The sequence below is a fragment of the Meles meles genome, chromosome 3, assembly GCF_922984935.1.
Source record: "Meles meles chromosome 3, mMelMel3.1 paternal haplotype, whole genome shotgun sequence".
In the NCBI taxonomy this organism is placed as follows: Eukaryota; Metazoa; Chordata; class Mammalia; order Carnivora; family Mustelidae; genus Meles; species Meles meles.
The window spans coordinates 77,582,083-77,594,306 of NC_060068.1; the positions used below are offsets into that span (position 1 = coordinate 77,582,083).

At 38.2% G+C, this 12,224-nt stretch overlaps 1 protein-coding gene across 5 annotated transcripts in view; it reads right to left on the bottom strand.

Annotated features, from left to right (window-relative positions):
• The window catches only part of ZFYVE16 (zinc finger FYVE-type containing 16), a 54,817-nt gene extending 46,204 nt beyond the window's left edge, over positions 1-8,613 (bottom strand). For 2 of the 5 annotated variants that reach the window (XM_045999078.1, XM_045999083.1), the window contains exon 1: positions 7,945-8,067. The gene's annotated coding sequence lies outside the window, so the exon portion shown is untranslated. Of the gene's footprint in view, positions 1-2,852; positions 2,911-5,015; positions 5,066-7,944; positions 8,068-8,238 lie in introns of those variants that run through there. The other 3 variants (XM_045999079.1, XM_045999082.1, XM_045999080.1) reach the window with 3 other exon arrangements.
• Between the last annotated feature and the right edge of the window lie 3,611 nt (positions 8,614-12,224).

A 12,224-nucleotide genomic window follows, 5' to 3' on the forward strand; every position in this document is an offset into this window, starting at 1 on the left:
ACCATTCTAATTGTATGACATTCTGGAAAAGTCAAAACTACAAAGAGAGTAAACACATAAGTGATCATTAGTGGTTTGGGGTAAGGGATGGATGAACAGGTAAAACACAGTGGATTTTTTTAAGGTGGTGTAACTATTCTGTATGATACTATAGTGATGAAAACAAGACATTAAGCATTTGTCAGGTTATAGCACAAAGGATAAACCTTAACATATTCAAATATTAAAAAATTATTTAGAAGACTGGGAGAATGGAATGCAGAATGTGAGAAAAGGGCCAAATTTATTACAAATATATAAAACAACCTTACTGAAAGGGGTGGAGGAATACAGTGCTACCTTTGGAAATGAGTGAGTCTATAAGGCTGAAGGCAAAAGGAACACAAGCATTGCGCTTCTAGTTTCCCAAGGGGGTATGGGTTAACAATTCTGAACCATTATACACATATACTAGATTGAAAAAGTAATTGGATGGCTGATGACAGGAGCCAGGTTTCTCACTGTTGGAAGGGAAGGTCAGAGAAGCAAAAGAGAAGGAAGCTAAAATGATCCACATGGTAATGGATTTGAATTGGAGACATTGGTATAAACTCATGGCTAGCTTAATATAGAGAGAGATGGTTACATATCCGTCCTAATTTTTTTTACTTGAAATATTTGAACCAAGACATCATACTTAGCACCCAGAACATGGTTTTTCCAACAATAGGAACCAAGGCCCCTTGGAGAAATGGCTGATTCTAAGACTGGGGCAGAAAATATACAAGATGAGCATGGAGCATCTTGTAATCCCAGAAGTAAAGTGCATGTACACATGCATGCATGGATGTATACACGCATACAATGAAGGAGGTTTGTCAAAAGGATACAGGAGTCAATTGAAAGAGTTCCCAAAGGCCAAAGCCAGAACAATTTGAACAAGAAAACATATAAACCTGTACAGGCTTATAACCCATAGCATTAAAAAAATGAGTTCATACTAAGATAAATAAACAGGGAACAAGACAAATCTCCCACACATAAAAATTCTAAATAATTTGCATAGATACTTTGCTCTCAAGGAAGTGCAACATAACTCCCTGCTCCTTAAGCATGATGCACATACTCTCTTCTTAAGAGTACAGTACAGAAAGGGAGAAAAAATAACTTCACAGTGGAGAAACCTGACCAACTCTACCTCAAGCCATTGGATCAAAGAAAACATCAATAGGGTTAAGTCATGTTGACAATATGTACCCTTGATATGATGTGATGACAATGGAATTTTATCTTGTCTTCTTCCTAAAACACAGTATCCCAATCTAATTATGAGAAAAACATTAGAAAAACCACATGTGACGTTCTTCTCAATAGTGGACTAGTATCAAAACTCTCAAGAAAATAAAAAACAGAACATCTAAGAAACTGTCACAACAAAGAGGAACCAAAGGAGACAAGACTAATCTGGGTAAAGTGGTATCCTGGATGGACTCCTAGATCAGAACATATTAGGGAAAAACTGAAGAAATGTGAATAAAGTATGGATTTTGGTTAATACTAAGTTATCAATACTGGTTCATTCATCATGACAAGTGTACCATATTAATGTAATATGTAATAATTGGGAACTTGGGTAGGGGGGTAAATGGTAACTCTTTGGACTATCTTCCCAATAATCCTATAAATCTAAAACTGTTCTAAAATAAAAAGATTTTTTTTTTAATGAAGTGAAGGCATTGGAGAATAAACTTGAGAAAATATCCTAGAGAGTAAAACAAAAAGAAAAGGAAAGAAAATAAGAAGATAGATTAGAAATTTAATCTAATGAGGTCTGATACTCAAGTAACAAGAAGTCCAGGAAAAAAAAGTATAGGAATAAACAAAGGAAGAAATTGTCAAATACAATACCTCAGAACTGAAGGATATGATCTCCAGGTAGAAAGAGCCCATTCAAGGCCCAACACAATGAATGAAAAATCCTTATCAAGCCCCATCATTGTGAAATTTCAGAATATCTGAGTCGTTTACAGAAAGATCAACCCATTTGTTGTAACAGCATCCCCCACCTTTTCCCTACACTCTTGACCTCCCCATCCCATCCTGCTCACCTTTGTCTCTAATGCTTTATTCTAAAGCATTCATTTACTTTACAACCTTCTAACTTTTTGTATAATGTATTTATTATATTGTTTACCATCTGGAACAACTCGTCCCTTCAAGAAATTAAGCTTAATGAGGGTAGATATCTTGTATTTTTGTTCACCAGTATATTCAAAGTATCTTGAGCAATGCCTGCCACAAAAATTATGCTTACTACAAACCTAGTGAATAAATATAAAAGCTTCCAGAGAGCAATAGCAGATCACATATAAAGGAATGGTTATCGTATCTGGCATTGGACTTCTCAGCAACATTAGAAGGTAGAAAACAATGGAACCATGCATCCAAAATTCTAAAAGTAAATTATTTACAACCTAGAATTCTATATTCAGCTAATATGAGGGCAAAATTTTAAAAAACATGTTTAGACAGGCAAGAATCTAAAAATGCTGCTTCCCCTTCAGTCTTTCTCAGGGGCCTACTAGAATACGTACTCTATCAACATGAGGGAGACAACAAGAAAAGGAAAGGGCTGAAGTTGGAAACAGGCTATTCAACACAGGGAGAGACAAATGCAACGCACAGATAATCATAAAAGGACATACCTCAAAGACAGCCTTGCAACAACAGACCTAGAGAGCAAGGCAAGACGACAGATGCAGAGTGGCAGGCAATTACTGGAAAGATGTTACAAAATAAACAACAGACATCTACCAAAAGGAGATTTACATATCTTGTCTGAAGGGTTGTTAATAAATTAAAGTTATGGGCACCTGGGTGGCTCAGCTGGTTAAGCGACTGCCTTCAGCTCAGGTCAAGATCCCAGAGTCCCGGGACAGAGTTCTGCATGGGCTCTCAGCTCCATGGAGAGTCTGCTTCTCCCTCTGACCTTCTCCTCGTTCATACTCACTCTCTCTCTCAAATAAATAAATAAAATCTTTGTTAAAAAATCAAAATGATTAATTAATTGATTAATTAATTAAAGTTATAAAGGAAGGGTGCCTGGCTGGCTCAGTCAGTGGAGGGTGCTGCTCTTCTTGATCTTGCGGTTGCAGGTTCGAACCTCACACTGGGGGTAGAGATTACTTAAATAATATCTTAAAATATATAGGATACATTAAAAAGATACAAAACATACATTCATAAGGATACATAAGAGGTAGATAATACAGAAGAACTAAGGTAGGGACGGCTGGGTGGTTCAATCAGTTAAGCGTCCATCTTCAGCTCAGGTCATGACCTGGGATGGAGTCCAACATGGGCTCCTTGCTCAACAGGGAGCCTGCTTCTCCTTCTGCCTGCCATTCCCCCTGCTTGTGCACTCTCTCTCTCACAAATAAATAAATAAAATCTTAGAAAAACAAAACGAAACTAAGGTAATTATAAACTCAAGGAAAAAAACCAAAATATTATATTACAAATAGTACAATACCTGGTTTACCTGTACACATTATGCACATGGTTAAATAATGTAAACACTAAATAGTCATTTAACTAAAAATTAACATAGAACTAATCTGCAAATAAGAGGTGATGAAAAGTGCAGTGTATAAAGGTGGAGGCTTGTGTAACAAACCTAAAGTCTCATCTCCTCTAATAGGAAATTGGTAAATAATACTTAAAACTGCAGTAGGATGGGGAGATAGCTGTGTAAGTAAGCAGGTTATTTAAAAGCCTAGAGGTGAAAAAGAGTTGAACAAAAAATAAAGAGCTGAATAGTCTATTCACTCTGCAGGACCCTTTCTCAGCAAGGGTTCTATAAGAGAATGAAGTCTTAATGCCCTAAGGCATCCATTTTATGTAAGGAATTACCTTCTTTCCGATGCTTAAAAGTGTTACTAGTTTTAAACCATCAAGGGGGGAATTGAGGAAATAGCACTGCAACTTATGTTCCAGATGAGGAACACTGATTGAAAAAGGCTGCTTCTGCAGAGTGGGATTCAGGAGAGAGGACTGGGGCAAAAGATTATTACTTTTCATTTTAAGCCCTGTAGTCTTATTTTACTCTTTAAATTACGTACAAGTATCCCCTTGATAAACATTAACATTACACTAAGAAATATAATAGCAAAAAGTAGTAAGGGAACTCTGAATATAGAACATATTAAAAACATAAAGCACAGAAATGAGAATCATAGGAATCTAGAAACAGTCACTCATTAGAAAAAAAACAATTTTTCTAAAGAAGTATGGAATTCATGAAATACCTATTTACAGAGTTATCTCTATACAGCACTGTACTACTAAGCTTTATGTCATCTGAGGTGCCTAAAAAGGTGCAGAAAAGGTAAGATAAATAATAACAGAATTCAATAATTTATATAAGATATAAGTACTGTACATGAAACCTTTTAGCATGAAATTTGAAGCTGCACATACTTCCAATTTCATTCAACTAAGATGTACTTAGTGTGCCAATAATCTACCACATATAGTAAGAATACAAAAGGAATATAAGATATACTCCCTATTCTGAAGAAGTTTATTTATGTGTACATATGATAGCCTATTTTATTTAGGTAATATTTCTACTCACCTGACCATTTATGTACTCTCAGATTTACAATAAAAAATTTACAGCACTTTACAAAAAATGGTTTTAAAGCATCTCTTCATGATTTAAAAAAAAAAAAAAAAGTGGCAGCAACATAGACGATTAACCAGAAAACCAACAAGACCAATAGGAAGGAGACTCCTAAAATGATTCATATGAGAGATGGTGAGGGCAAAGCAGAAGGAAAGGAGATCTATAGCAAAGTGGCTAAAGAGTGGGAAATTCTGGAGGGTGAAAGCAAGGGAGAAAACTAGGATTACTGCCAGGTTTCCATCATGGGTGACTGGGTAGGCGGTGGTACCACTGACCATGACAGGCGATACAGAGAAGAGCAGGACTGAGGGAAAATATGGGTTCACATTTGGACTATTGTTTGCAGTACCTTGAGAACATCCTGGGGGAGATGTCCAATAGGCAGTTGAATATAAGGATCTGGAATGCAGGAGAAAAGTCTGAGATAGATAAAAGATTTGGGAATTGGCAACACATACCTGTTAATGGATGAGATCACCTAGGAAGAGAATATAGAAAAGGACAGGAGCCTGACATCAGGTAACTAAAGATTACAATAAATGTCCCTAAAGCCCCTCTGGGTAAAATTTTCCCAGAGTCATATGTACTTCTATAGGAAAATAGCCAATATATAATGATAAATGACAAAAAAAAATCAAACTGCAAAACGTCATGCACAGTACAAACCCATTTTTACAAATAAGTTGTTAAAAAAAAAAAAGTATCAGCAAAGTCGCAGAAGAAAAATATGGAGGGCCAACACCAAACTGTTAATGATGGTATCTGTGATTATGCATGTCTTTCACATCCACATTATGTGTCTCTACAGTATTTTAGTTTAGTTTTGTTTTTGTTTTTTTGCAAAAATGCACTATTTCTGTAAACAGGAGAAAAGATAATTTTGTTCCGTTCCTAAAGAAAGTACAGTGCATATCCTTAAAATATTAAAAAAAAAATAATGAAAATCTGTTAGAAAAACACATTGACATTGGACTATAAATGGGCAAATAGTACAAACTAGTAAAATTATGAAAAAATATTCAAAGCACAATCTGTACTATCAATGTAATATGAGTTAGAACACATATCATTTGTTGCCTACTAAATCAGAACACAATTTTTCTTTTTAGCAATCTCTACACCCAACATGAGGCTCAAACTCACAATCAAAAGTTGCATGATCAACTGAGCCAGTCAGCCACCCCCATAATTTTTTTTAATAATAAAAGTGCTCAATGTTTGTAAGAATATAATAAAAAGAACATCTCAGATACTACTGATTGGAAGTAAACTGGTATACCCTCTCAGAAAAACAATGTGACAACATGTATCTATAGTCCCAAAGAGATTCCATTTGATACTAACAATTCTTTTTAAAAATTTAAGAAAATAATCCAAAGCAACTGAAAACATGCAAAGATATTTCACCAAATCATTAATTGAAACCATCTAAACCCCAATATTAGGACACAAAAGAAAATTACCCAGGCATCCAAAGTAATTCTACTTTTAGAGAAACATTAGCAATTGTGTGGGGGAACACATCACAAATAACTTTCAACTTGAAATATTCCTAATAGTGCAAAACTGCGAAGAACCTAACAGCGCATTAATACAACAATTAAATCATCTTTCTCAAACTGGTCTGAGGAACCCTGGAAGACCCCAGAACTTTTTAGGGGGTCAGTGGGGTCCTTCCTTTTCCAAACACCTATCTATGCATGGCTGGATTTTGCTAATGTACTTTAGCAGACAAGATAACCCACCAGATTAATGGGAGAAGTAAATAAGAGAATCCGGCTGTCTTCTACAAAGCCAGACATTAGTGAGCTGCAAAAATAAAAAACAATGCCACCCGTCTCACTAAATTTTTAAAAAATATTTTTCAAAAATATTATTTAATTTAACATGTGAAGGGCTTTTAATGCATAATTTTTAGAATTTCTGAGTTTTAATTTATAAAATACTAAATATATTGCATTATAGAGAAACTCTTTTAGTTCTCAATTTTTAAATTTGTAAAGGGATCCTGAGACCCACTGGGTTAAAAAACTGTGATACTATCATATTATGTAACATTGGGATTATAATTAAGTGGGAACAGAGCTTTATCTGTAATGTAACTGTTTCAAAAGATATTTTGCTCATGCATTACTTGTATAATCAAACATCAAGTTATACTTATGAAGATTTTTAAAAACATAGGAAACACTTAAATTTAAGCGAGAAAAGCAGGTAATCCAACTCTATAAAATGTCATCATCATAATTAAGAAAATGCCACGTGAAAAAAGACTGGAAGGTAAAAAGTCAAAATATTAACTGTGGTTGATTATCTTTAAATGGTGAAATCATGGCTTATTATTTTTTCGTAATCTTTATTATGTTTAAGATTTTGTTTTGGACCCTAAGCATGCAGTTTAATATCTACGGGAGGAAAAAAAAAGGGGGGGGAGAAATGGGGTGAAAAAAATATATAGTTTTCCTGGATCAAAAACCATTACACTTCCGCCAATTCAGAAGACAACAAGCTCAAAATAATAATTTAAGGAAGCTAAACCGACCAACCAGTTCCCTATTTTGTTAAATGAAAGAGATGAACTTATCAAGCGTATGGACTGGTTTCCATACGAGTCAAACTAACAAGAACACTCAGTGTGGAATAATCTGCAATCACGGTAGTACAAGTAAATTAACAGTTTAAAAGTTAGGTCATCTTTCAGAAATTTTCAGAGGTACCAAAGAAAAGGGAGAAAAAAGAACACCGCCGCATCCTTCTGTCCCAAATGATGAGAAAATGCATCGGTGCGAGAACGGGGTTTGCGAAAGAGCAAGGGCAGTGATGACAGATTCTACTAGAGCCGAGTCCTCCCAGCGCGGAAACTACCTCTCCGCGGGAACCACAGTCCCTTCAGGTAGGCACAGCCCCTCCCCTGGCGGGACAGCCTTCTCCCGGCAACCGCCGCGGCCCCCTGGGCGCTCCCCGGCAGCCCGACCACTCGGGGCGACTCGAGGAGGTCCGGGTGGGTGGGACCCGGCAAAAAGCCGCTGAGATTGCCCTCCCTGCCCGGTCCGGCCCTCCAAGCTCTACAGAGCGGACGCGAGGTTTGAGGGTCGTGATTCCTTGTTCAACTCTGCGGCCTGGGAAAGAGAACAAGTCGGGGGCCCAGGCTCGGCCCTTGGAAGAAAAGGAGGGCCAAAGCCGGCACCCAGGTCGGCGGGTCCAGCGGCCACCCCGCCCCCTCCGTGAGTGCAGCAGGAGTGAGGAGAGGCCAAGTTGCCTGTTAATGGGGCTCTTACCTCCCCACATCCCAGAGGAGCTCTCTGGGGACTCGATGCGACGCCGGGCAGAGGAATGAAGAGCGACCCCGACCGGGAACCCCGGGGTGCGCTACGTCGGCTCAGGGTTTGTTTTCCCCCCGACCTGTTGGGGCGGGGGGGGAGGGTGGGGAAGAAGAGCTGAGAGCGCAGGCGCACAAGAGGCTTTCCTACGGCTCACAGCCCCCCTCCCTCCGCGTCCACGGCCTCCGCCAGGTCCCGATGCGCCTGCGCGCTTCTCTGCGGAGACCGGGCTGTGGTTGCCGGGCTTCTTACCGGAAGTGCCTGGGAAGGTTGTGGGATGATGAGGGCGCTTGAAGACTGGCTTTAGATGAGGACTCGGTTTCCCACTAGACGCCTGGAAGCCGGAATCGGGAGGCAGACTGCGTCAGTGTCCGGTTTCCTTTGCCCTTCATTGACCTAGACTCAGCTTCCCCCGCCCCCACCGCAGCTGGCGCTGCGTACCCGCCAGTACCGGACACGCCTGCCGCTGGGCAGCTAACGAGGGCTGGTCCCGCGCTGCCGTCCTCCCAGAAAGCCTTTTTACTTCACACTGGCCGCCCTCCTCTTCCTCCCGGCCGCAACAAAAATGCTCCCACCCACCCCCGAGCTTCAAGCCTTTCAGCTGACTGCCTGTTCCCAACGCTGCTGCCCTTCCCTCTCGTTGCTTTAGTTCTGCTTTTCTTTTCTTTCTTTTTTTTTTTTTTTAATATTTATTTGACAGAGAGAAATCACAACTAGGCAGAGAGGCAGGCAGAGAGGAGGAAGCAGGCTCCCTGCGGAGCAGAGAGCACGACGCGGGGCTCGATCCCAGGATCCTGGGATCATGACCTGAGCGGAAGGCAGAGGCTTTAACCCACCGAGCCACCCAGGCGCCCCTAGTTCTGCTTTTCTAACAGTGACCACAAGGACAGCTGCCTCCCCGCGTCCAAGAACAAAACCAACTGGAGAAATAAATGCTACTCATGCGATATATGTTTGTGCTTGTTAAGCTTTACTATTTTTACAAGTTTTCTATAAATTTAAATGAGGGAAGAAGAGATCATCTGTATGGTAAGAATAGTCCATCTGTTGCCAAAAAGTTTTACCAACTCATAAGTCATACTAGTCTTTAAAAAAAATTTCAAGAGTTAGGGGCAACGGGGTAGCCAGTTAATTCAGGGAAGGTCATGATTTCAGGGACCTGATCCCCAGGATCCTGAGATGGAGACCCGTGTGGGGCTCCTAGCTCGGTGCAGAGTGGGCTTGACATTCTCTTTCCCTCTCCCTGTGATCCTCTGGTTTGTGCTTAAGCTCTCTCTCTCCCTCTCTCAGATCTTTTTTAAAATTTCAGTTATATCAGTAGTATTTCATTCAGATGTGATTTATGATGAAGGATTTGAGAATCAGTTCAAATTCTAAATCTGCAGTTCGCAATTACAGTTTGTGATCTTTCAAAAATACTAAATCTTGATTTTTTTTCTCTAGCCTTGATTTTACTAAATGAAATTGTGTGGTTTTAATCTAACAGTAAAACTTGTATTGATAGCGTAAAATAATTTATTGAGCATCTACTATGTGACAGTCACTGCATTAGATGCTTTGCTTACATTATCTCATTCTTAAGCAAGTCTACAAGTACAGTATGCATTTTCTCTATGTGTTAGGGGTTATTTACAGATAAATAAAATGGAGTAACTGCCCTTATGGAACCACCATCTAATAGCAGAGACTCATATATACAAATGTTTATTTGGGATAGAAGTATTTATATAGAACTATTCATATAGTATAATACATACTTATATTTGTAGTGTGAGGACAAAGAATTGAAACAAAACAGTGAGATCTTAGAGATTAATAGGAAAAATATACACATGAATGGTCGGTTCACAAAACAGGAAATTTCAGTGCCTACTGTTCAAACTCATTAATAATGAAATGAAGACAAAAGAGATATTACTACCAGTGGATCTAATTAGCCAGTTCATTTAAAATGTGAATATATTCCATTGGTGAAGGTAGAGTGAAATGAACACTCATCCTTTTGGGGATATAAATTAGGACAAAGATTTTGGAAAGTTATTTGTCAAATCAGAGCAAGAAATGTTCACATGATCTAAATTAATAATTTCCCTTCTAGAAATTTTAAGAACATATTGCAGAATACAAAGATTTATATGAAATAACAATAAAGTAAGCAAACTCCCCCAAACTAGAATGCCTTTCATATACAAATGCAATTATACTTTGTATCACATTTGTTTATGGGTATTTCCTCTGTGCAGTGCATTGTGCTAGGAGTTGTAAGGATTACAAAAATGGATAATTCATGAAATTTTCCCTAAGAAGTTCACAATTCCATGTCATTCTCTTATTTACTAACATAAATGGTTGAGAGGTTGCTGCAGTATAATTGCAAGCTGTTTTTGCAGCTTCTTTGTCAATTAAATTTCCTATGATTTCTTTTGTTGATTGAAATGAAGAAGAAATCTGCACATGGAATGCAATGTCAAGTAAAAATATTAATGAAAAAGAGTCCTTGCAAAGTTTGAGTAATACTTACTGAAAAACTCCATGTGTCATATTTGACCTCTAAAGATCCCAATTTATAACTAAATGTTTTCGATTTCAGGAAATCATTCCAATTGTAACTTTTTTGGCCAATTTATTCCTTAGACTTTAACTAATCATCGCTTAGACCATAGCATTTTTTATTATTTTGAAAGGTAACCAGAATCTTGATTATTTTAAGAGGCTTAAATTCCACAGTAATGTGAACTTACAAAGCTGTTCCCTTTCCATTAGTAATCTGGATGGCGAAAATACCAGAAGCAAATGAGAATAACAATTACAATTACTCATTTGTTTCATGGCTGGTCTTATACTAACAAGCAGTTTTAGAACTAGGGATTCATTGCTCCCAAACACAGAAAGCGACATGGAACTGTTAACCATTAGTATTTAATGCTATCTAAACATGTTAGAATCCCCATGTTATAAGGAAAATAACTTTTTTTTTTTTTTTAATTATCTGCTTAGGGCCACTTAGATTAGCTATTTGGAGCAACGTCACTAATGAAGAAATGGTTATAGTTTTGGTGATTATGAGAATCAGTTTTTTTAAATGCATAGAAAAAGTTTGGAAGGAAATCCACTAAAATACTGATTATCTTTGAAAGGTGAAATTATGAGTGATTTCTCCTCTTTCTTTCTAGTTTTTTACATTTTCCAAGTGTTTACAATGAGAACATATTACTTTAATAATTCAAGGAGAAACTAGAACACTTTAAAAAAGTATTTCTAAATTTATAATCGAGTCAACCAATTATTTCACATTCCTTATGCAATCAACACATTGCATACTGGATACAGTCTACTACATGACTATGGGTTATTAAGAGTGAAAAGACCCAAAAGGATGTTAAATGTCTAGATACTGTCTTAGAGGTGGCAACAAGGTACAGTTATCCCCAGGACTCATATATGATACAGCTTCAGCGTAATGACACAGGTTCTCTTAGCAAGGAAGTCAGAATTCTTTGCCAAGTATTTCTAATTGTCTCCTCTGGGCAAATGTATTTCTGGGCCCCTTGTGGTTGAATAGAGCCATGTGACTGACTCAGGCAAGTGAACTGTGAAAAGTGAGTGACATGTGTCTTTCTAAACTGGGTTCTTTTTACCCACCAGTGTAAGATATTCTAGAGCTCACTTCCCCTCTGGCACAGCAACAAACAAGACTTGATACTGTGGCTTCTCCTTCAGTGTGAGTGCTTGAGAGAGTCCAATGAACAGATCACTTCTAGAATAAGAAGTAAACTTTGTTATATGCCACTGAGATTTTGGGGGGTGATTTGTTACTGTAGCATAGCTTAGCCTGTCATGGCACATAAACTTTGTTTAATGCCTCTGAGATTTGGAGGTAGCTATTCTGAATGATACACTGGGTGCCTCAATGAGACTCTCTGTGGCAGTGCTGTTTGCTAAACTTTTTCCTTCAGAAATGAATTACTACTCAAAATTATTATTATATACCAGGTAAATACATTTTGTTGTAAATGAATACTTACCTCTACTGCTTCTCAGAGTGACAATGAATTTTTTTTTTTTTGCATTTAATTTTTTTGCTATAGAAAATGTCAGTTGGGCGCCTCGGTGGCTCATTCGTTAAGCTTCTGCCTTAGGCGCAGGTCATGATCCCAGGGTCCTGGGATCAACCTCCATATCAGGCTCCCTGGTCGGCAGGAAGCCTGCTTCTCCCTCTCCCTCTGCTGCTCCCCTGC